This window comes from Cebus imitator, unplaced genomic scaffold (assembly GCF_001604975.1).
Source record: "Cebus imitator isolate Cc_AM_T3 unplaced genomic scaffold, Cebus_imitator-1.0 Scaffold198, whole genome shotgun sequence".
Lineage (NCBI taxonomy): Eukaryota > Metazoa > Chordata > Mammalia > Primates > Cebidae > Cebus > Cebus imitator.
Window position 1 is genome coordinate 2607674 of NW_016107513.1, and position 9435 is coordinate 2617108.

The following is a 9435-nucleotide window of genomic DNA, read 5'->3' on the forward strand; positions in this document are numbered from 1 at the left end:
TTTTTTTTTTGTATTTTTAATAGAGTTGGGGTTTCACCAGGCTGGCCAGGCTAGTCTTGAACTCCTGACCTTATGATATGCCAGCCTTATCCTCCCAAAGTGCTGGAATTACAGGTGTGAGCCACTGCACCGGCTTTGGAGATAAACTCATTTGACTAGTAAGTCTATATTTTAAAACTGCATGCTTGGGCCAGGTGTGGTGGCTCACACCTGTAATCCCAGCACTTTGGGAGGCTGAGGAAGGCAGATCACAAGGTCAGGAGTTTGAGACCTGCCTGACAAACATGGTGAAACCCCATCTCTACTAAAAATACAAAAATTAGCCAAGCCTGCTGGGCGTGGTGGCTCACGCCTATAATCCCAGCACTTTGGGAGGCTGAGGTAGGTGAATCACCTGAGGTCAGGAGATTGAGACCATCCTGACTAACATGGTGAAACCCCATCTCTTAAACAAAAAATTTAGCTGGGCTTGGTGGTGGGCGCCTGAATCCCAGCTACTCAGGAGACTGAGGCTGGAGAACAGCTTGAACCCAGGAGGTGGGGGCTGCAGTAAGCCGAGATCATACCACTGCACTCCAGCCTGGGCAACAGAGCAATACTTCATTTCAAAAAAAAAAAAAGAGCTTAGAGCATGTTGCCTATCAATGGAGGTCAATATCATAGAGGCTGTGGGGTAACTTTTAGGTCCAAATGTCTCCAAAACTCATCTGGGTAACAAAGCAACCATTTCTGCTAAATTTGGATTTGGTGTATTTTCCCTTTAATCTGGTCTTGAGGTTCTCTCTGGAGAGTGGCTATGAATTCTAGCCCTGTCCTGGTGGAAAGCCAAGAGATTTGGTCATGGATATTTACAGTATGCCTTTCATGGGATACTTCTTTATCCTGGAAGGCAGCCTAATACCTTAATGCCTGATCTGCAGTGTGTCCCTCTGAAAGGAAACTTGTTTGTGCTGCAGATGCCCTTGTGGCTCCATGATTGACCTGTGTCCAGTTTATTCCTATCATAAGAGCCGCTTTCTAGGAGAGCCCTGACCAGAACAAGAGTTAGGTTCAGCTGCATCAGTCAGGTGAGACACGGAGGAGGATTCAAAATGAACTCTGAAGCAACATAAAAATCATAAGAATTCGCTACAGGGTTTTACAAGAAAATATACAGATGAGCCTAGGAGAAAATTCAGAAGCCCGTTCAAAATAATTGGCTGAATGCCAGAAAGGTGTATTTTGAAGACCAATTTAAATAGGTGGCTTTTCAATTTAGCTCTGTTTCTTTTTCTTTTCTTTTCTTTTCTTTTTTTTTTTTTTGAGACTGAGTCTTGCTCTGTTGTCCAGGCTGAGTGCAGTGGCACAATCTTGGCTCACAGCAACCTCTGCCTCCTGAGTTCAAGCCATTCTCCTGCCTCAGCCTCCCTAGTAGCTGGGATTACAGGCACATGCCACCACGCCTGGCTAGTTTTTGTATTTCTAGTAGAGATGGGGTTTCACCATATTGGCTAGGCTGGTCTTGAACTCCTGACCTCAAGTGATCCACATCCCTCAACCTCCCAAAGTACTAGGACTACAGGCATGAGCCACTGTGCCCAGCCAGCTTCTGTTTCTTAACTGGATCACTGAGATGAGGGCAGAGCCCATTAATGAATAGGGAAGGCAAGGCGTTCTCTATGCTAGAGCTCAGCATAATAGCTCTGAAAAAAGAAGCAAACTTGACTGACTGAGGACCTAACTTTATAAACACTTTATCTTCCTTTCTTCTCACCTTTGGGGTGGGATAGCAGCTAAGCAAAAATGTTGGTACATTCTTCTCATCAATTAGTTGTGTTTTAAAGAGGAAAACTTTTTGAAATCTTTTTAGAAGCTTCTGTACATAAATCAAAATAGACATCCCTGCTCTTTTACCAAGGACCTGTCAAGATGGGTGGCGTTTACACAAAAACTGTGAAGAAGGCAACCTGGTTGTCGTAGAAAAGTATATACACATGCTTGGGCGATGACTTCCATGTGCACAAGCGTATGTGTGAGGAGATCACCATTATTCCCAGCAAGAAGCTCTGTGACAAGACAGCAGGCTACGTCATGCATCTGATGAAGCGGATTCAAGAGGCCCGGTAAGAGGTATCTCCATCAAGTTGCAGGAGGAGAAGAGAGAAAGGAAAGGTAATTATGTTCCTGAGGTCTCAGCCCTGGGTCAGGAGATCATTGAAGAAGATCATGACACTTAGGAAATGCTAGCTTGGACCTTGGCAGTCTGTCCAATCTACAGGGCACTCAGCCTGCAGCTGGGATGAATTGTAAAATGCCATGTGGAGCTGTTTGAATCTTTCTGCAGTGGTGTAAAATGTTCAATAAATCTGAGACAACAACAACAACAAATGGACATCCCTCGGTGGGCCTAACTTGGGAGTTCTTATTTTAAAATACATTTCTTATATGAGCAGTGTCGTTCATCTGAGAACATCCCATATAACTGGCCAATGTAATTCTAAATTAGTAAGATTTTGTCACTTTTGTAAGTATTTGCAGCTTCTGGGGCCTAATGGTTATACTTGTAAAGGAAGATGAAGCCAATTCTTTAGAAATTAAGGATTCCCCACCCACTTTTTTTTGAGATAGAGTTTCACTCTTATTGCCCAGGCTGGAATGCAATGGCACAATGTCAGCTCACTGCAACCTCTGCCTCCCAGGTTCAAGCGATTCTCCTGCCTCAGCCTCCCAAGCAGCTGGGATTATAGGCACCCACCACCACGCCCGGCTATTTTTTGTATTTTTGGTAGAGACGGGGTTTCTCCATGTTGATCAGGCTGGTCTCGAACTCCTGACCTTAGATGATCCACCTGCCTTGGCCTCCCAAAGTGCTGGGATTACAGGTGTGAGCCACCACACCCAGTCCCAAGGATTCCACTTTTTACATTGAATCATAGGTATCTCAGAGCCAACATAAAAGCTGAAGAAAGAAATAGCATGAGGTTGGATCATATAATGCTTTCATAGCGTTGCTTCATTGCATAGATGTTTTCTTCAGGCTGGTGGGTAACCTGGTGCCAACTACCCCTCTCCATGGCTAGCTAATTCTCTTACAGTAGTTTTATTTTTTGGTGACAAGTGCTCCACTCCAATAGCTCTTAAGTACCCAATCCATGCCCACCAGTCAAGTTGTGATATTAGCCCCGAGATCCCCTTGACCAACTTAGTCAATGACATTCCCCTACCTAAATGCACAAGGAAAAGAATCAAGGGGGAGAGAAACCCTGAACCCCTGTGAATCTCTGAAAGCTGGAGTTCACTCCTCCTGCAGTAATAACCATTTCCTGCAATTGCTGTCAGTTACTTTTAAAACCGCTGCTCTTGCTGGTGACTGTCAGCCACCACAAATCCCAAAATGTTATATGCTCTTTCACAACACAAACAAACCTGAATTTCAAAACCCAAAAAGATTGAGGGGCTCAGTGTAAAAAAGAACGGAGTCCAATCTGAGAGAAACAACTCCCAGATTCTGTGGAGAAGACAGGCGACCTTCAAAGGGGTCAGCATTCCTCAAGGGGTCTTGGGAGTCACCAACAGTATTCTCTGGTCCCTTTGTCAGTCATTGGAACAGTCACAGGTAAAATTACAATACATTAGTTACAGATCTAATTGGCTTTTATTTGTAATTCACAAATTGGGGCAACCTTTATTCTACAAAACAGACTTAGAACTTCCACCGAGTAATAGCAGAACAGTGGGTATTGGATGGTGAGAACGAGGAAACAGAAAAATTGAAAAAAAAAAACCTGATTGGTTAACACAGGTTACTTTTATTGTAAGGGCTAAAGCAGAGGAGACTTCTTTATTATGCTAACTCAGGTAGACTGGACTCACTTGTTCTGAAAAAGCTAATCTGTTTTGAAATCTATCTGCTTCCTTAAAGTTTCGGTTTTGTTATGTGGCATTTAGCATGTGTGACTTCATTTTGGTTTGATCTGGTTTGTTAGGGCAAAGTGCAAGAGCTCAGTTCAAAGCAATGGCCTTCCATAACTTCGTTTAACACATATTAACTTAATATTATTACATTTGTTATTTTATTCTGGTCAGAGTCTCAGATTAGTGGTTATATGTTAATGACTTCGGCAATAAGGAAAAATAAATAATGATCATATATTTAATTGCTTTGACAGGAAAAATCATCTTTAGAGCCTTGAAGTTCATGCATTCAGCAAATATTAACACCTCTTATCTTCCAGCCATTGGAGGAACAGCCTCTGCATTTAAAGAGCTCACAGTTTAGTGCCAGGCTTTAATTAGCCAATGCAACATACCATTACCCTGTAATTGGGGCTGTAGTAGAAACGTAGGCTAGAGATGTGGTGGCTGGGAGGAAGGAGCATCTAGTTGCTTTTGAAGGTGAGGATTAGGACTGTAAAAGAGGCCTTCGGGGAGACAGTAGTCCTTGAATGAGCTGCTTCCTGAAGGCTGGGTGTGGGTAGATGAAGTAAGTGACAGAGCAGGAGCATCGGCATCTTGGACAAACACCACCTTGTAAGTTCTTCTTGATTAAAAACTGCGTAAATCTAGCCCCAAAACGTCATCCTAATCGCCAATGTTAGCATAACCAGAAATGTTCCAACCCTAAAATAAATCCCCCTCTGACCAGAAACATGCCAACCCCAAGATAAGCTCCCCACTAACTAGAGACATTTCAGTCCTGCAATAAACTTTCCCTCACATAGAAACATTCTGAACCTGTGATAAGCTCCCACTTCCTAAACCTTTAAATATCCTTAGTCTGTAAGAGAAAATGCTTCTGACCAAAAAAAAAAAAAAAAAAAAAATTGGCCAGAAGCCCCTTTCAGGTTTATTCTCCATAATAAACCTGTTTTTGACTGTTGATCCACTTTTCATGTTTCTTTCTTCTTTCTTCAACTCTTTTAGTAGGGAAATAAAAAGAAACAGAAATGCTCTTCAAGGTGTTGTGAACAGCTGGAGGGGCGAAATTACGAGTTTGCCTGAAGCCCAGAGAAATGAGACTGACTGGTGAGCAAGGACCAGACATGATGGGTCTGAAAAGCTGTGACAGAGAGACATCATGGCAATAGGACCAGTTGAAGAATTTTACAGAGGATTTACATAATTGAATGTGCTTTTAAAATGGATAATTTTAATGGAAATACGGAGGATAGATTGGAGGGAGGTAGGAAGACCAGGGTAGTTTTTATTTCCTATCTCAAGAACACAGTTTTTAAATTACTAATACTAACTGTGGTAAAACAAACACACAGTAAAGTGCATAAATCTTAAATGTTCGGCTTGATAAATGTTTTCATATGTATACACTTTTATAACTGCTAATCAGACTATGAATTTTCCAGCATCTCAGATGATTCCCTCATGTTCTTCCCAGGCAATACTCATTTCACCCTCCACTTCCTACCCTCGGGATAGCTACTATTCTGACTTCTTTACCATAGATTAGGTTTTTGTTTGTTTTGCTTTGTATAGAGACAGGGTCTCACTATGTTGCTCAGGCTGGTCAGGAACTCCTGGGCACAAAGGATCTGCCTGCCTTAGCCTCCCAAAGTGCAGGGATTGCAAGTGTGAACCACCACACCCGGGCCAAAATACATTAATTTTAATAGTTTTTGAATTTCACATAAGTGGAATAATAGAATATGTTCTCTTATGTCTGGCTTCTTTTGTTCAAAATTCTAAGATTCATCCTTGATGCATGTAGCATCATTAACTGCTGTATAAAATTCCATTGTATAATTTTTTTTTTTTTTTTTTGAGACAGAGTCTCACTCTGTTGCCTAGGCTGGAGTGCAATGGCGAGATCTGCGCGCACTGCAACCTCCGCCTCCTGGGTTCAAGCAATTCTCCTGCCTCAGCCTCCCAAGTAGCTGGGAATACAGGCACATGCCGCTATGCCCCACTAATTTTTTTTTTTTGTATTTTTAGTAGAGACGGGGTTTCACTATGTTGGCCAGGCTGGTCTTGAATTCCTGACCTCGTGATCCATCTGCCTTGGGCTCCCAAAGTCCGGTTACAGGTGTGAGCCATCATGCCCAGCCATTGTATGATTTTATACCACATTTAAGTTACACATTTTACCACTGATAAACATTTAGGTTGTGTCAAATATTTGGACATTATGACTAATGGTGCTATGAACTTTCTCATGTATATCTTTTGATTTTTATTGATTTATTTGTTTATTTTGAGTCAGGGTCTCATTCTGTCACTCTGACTGGAGTGCAGTGGTTCAATCTTGGGTCACCGCAACTGGCCTCCCGGGCTCAAGTGAATCTCCTGCCTCAGCCTCTTGAGTAGCTGGGATTACAGGTGTGAGCCACTGCTGCCCGGCTAATTTTTGTATTTTTAGCTGAGATGGGATTTCACCATGTTGGCCAGGCTGGTCTCAAACTCCTGATCTCAAATTATCCACCCACCTAGGCCTCCCAAAGTGCTGGAATTACAAGTGTGAACCACCACACCCAGGCAATGTCTTTTTAAAAGGATATACTCAATCACATTGCTTGACTACAGATCCAGAGAGAAAATTGCTAATATTATTAGTGTTTTTACCATTAGTCATTCTGGTACCACAGTCTGTTAGGTGGACATTTGGGGACCATTATGAATACAGCCGCTATAAATAAATATTCACATATAGGTCTTTACATGGACATATGTTTTTACTTCTCCTGGGAAAAGCTTGGCAGTTTCTTACCAAGTTAAATACACCATGTATCCAGCAAAATTGACTGGTAATAAGGAAAAATGAGATTGCTGGGATATATGATGTATTTAACTTTATAAGAAACTACCAAACTTTCCTAAAGTGGCTGTATCATTTTGAATTTCTACTGGCAATCAACACTGGGTATTTTAAGTTTAAAAAATTTTAGCCACTGTTGTAGTTGTAAGGTGGCATCTCATTATAGCTTTTTAAAAATTGAGATAAAATTAATATAATATATTACAAGAAAAAAACAAACCCATTCAAAAGTGGGTGAAAGATATGAACAGACACTTTACAAAAGAAGACACTGATGAGGCCAACAAACATGAAAAAATGCTCATCATCACTGGTCATTAGAGAAATGCAAATCAAAACCACATTGAGATACCGTCTCACACCAGTTAGAATGGCGATCATTAAAAAGTCTGGAGACAACAGATGCTAGAGAGGATGTGGAGAAATAGGAACGCTTTTACACTGTTGATGGGAGTGTAAATTAGTTCAACCATTGTGAAAGACAATGTAGCGATTCCTCAAGGACTTAGAAATAGAAATACCATTTGACCCAGCAATTCCATTACTGGGTATATACCCAAAGAATTATAAATTGTTCTATTATAAAGACATATGCACATGTATGTTCATTGCAGCACTGTTTACAATAGCAAAGACCTGGAACCAACCCAAATTTCCATCACTGATAGACTGGATAAAGAAAATGTGGCACATATGCACCATGGAATACTATGCAGCCATAAAAAATGATGAGTTTGTGTCCTTCATAGGGACATGGATGAATCTGGAAACCATCATTCTCAGCAAACTGACACAAGAACAGAAAACCAAACACCACATGTTATCACTCATAGGTGAGTGTTGAACAATTAGAACACGTGGACACAGGGAGGGGAGCATTACACAGTGCGGTCAGTTGGGGAGAGCTAGGGGAGGAACAGCTGGGTGGAGAGGGATAATGAGGGGAGAAATACCAGATATAGGTGATGGGGGGATGAAGGCAGAAAACCACCTTGCCACGTATGTACTTATGCAACAATCCTGCATGATCTGCACATGTACCCCAGAACCTAAATTACAATAAAAAAACTAAATAAAAACAATTAATATAATATAATATTTTGACCATTTTAATGTGTACAGTTCAGTGGTTTTTATTATATTCGCAAGGTGGTACAGCCATCACCACTATCTAATTCCAGAACATTTCCATCATTCCCCAAGAAAACCTGTACCTCCCAATTCCTTCATTTCCCCTCCCCCTCCCTTGGCAACCATGAATCACTTTTCTTTCTCCAGGAGTATTTTTCTTCAATGGATTTTTCTATTCTGGACAGTTTATATAAACTAAATTGTATTATAGGAAGGATTTTGTGTCTGGCTTCTTTCACATGGTACAATGTTTTCAAGGTTTATGTCCTCTTTCTTTCTTTCTTTGTTTCTTTCTTTCCTTCTCTTTCTTTTCTTTCTTTTTTTTTCCTTCCTTCCTACCCTCCTTCCTTCCTTCCTACCTTTCTCTCTCTCTCTTTCTTTCTTTCTTTTGTTTTTTGTTTTTTTGAGACAGAGTCTTGCTCTGTCACCCAGGCTGGAGTGCAGTGCTGTGATCTCAGCTTACTGCAACCTCCACCTCCCAGGTTCAAGTGATTCTCTTGCCTCAACCCCCTGAGTAGCTGGAACTACAGGTGCGTGCCACCAAACCCGGCTAATTTTTGTATTTTTAGTAGAGATGGGGTTTTGCCATGTTGGCTAGGCTGTTCTCGAACTCCTGACCTCAGGTGATTCACCCACCTCGGCCTCCCAAAGTGCTGGGATTATAGGCATGAGCCATTGTGCCCAGCCTAAAGGTTTATTTCTATTGTATCATGTATCAGTATTTCAGTTTTTTAAATGACTGAATATCTCATTATATGGATATACTACATTTTATTTATTCATCAATTCACGGACATTAGAGTTGTTTCCAGTTTTTATTGATTGTGCATAATGTTGCTATGGACACTTATGCACAAGTTTTATTGTGGAGACATTTTTTCAGTTCATTTGGCTTTATATTTCAGGGTGTAGTTGCTGTGTCATATGGAAACTATGTTTAAGCTTTTGAGGAATTGCCAATTGTTTTCCACAGGAGCTGCACCATTTTAAATTCCCACAAGCAATGTATAAGACCAATTTCTCCACATCCTTGTCAACATTTGTTACTGTTCATTTAAAAATAAATAGCCATCTGGGCCAGGTGCAGGGGCTCATACCTGTAATCCCAGCATTTTAGGAGGCGGAGGTGGGCTGATCACTTCAGGCCAGGAGTTCGAAACCAGCCTGACCAACATGGTGAAACCTGTCTCCACTAAAAATACAAAAATTAGCAAGGCATGGTGGCGTAATGCCTGTAATCCCAGCTACTCAGGAGGCTGAAAAACCAGGTGTGGTGGCTCATGCCTGTAATCCCAGCACTTTGGGGACTGAGGTGGGCAAATCACCTGAGGTCAGGAGTTTGAGACCAGCCTGGCCAACATGGTAAAACCCCGTCTCTACTAAAAGTACAAAAATTAGGTGGGTATGGTAGTGGGTACCGGTAATCCTAGCTACTCGAGAGGCTAAGGCAGGAGACGTGCTTGAACCTGGAAAGCAGAGGTTGCAGTGAGTCAAGATTGCACCACTACATTCTAGCCTGGGTGACAGAGGGAGACTCCATCTCAAAAAAAAAAAAAAAA

At 41.5% G+C, this 9435-nt stretch overlaps 1 pseudogene; it reads left to right on the plus strand.

Moving 5' to 3' along the window:
• The first annotated feature begins 1908 nt into the window (after positions 1-1908).
• On the plus strand, positions 1909-2311 carry LOC119473967 (annotated as a pseudogene).
• Positions 2312-9435: the final 7124 nt, after the last annotated feature.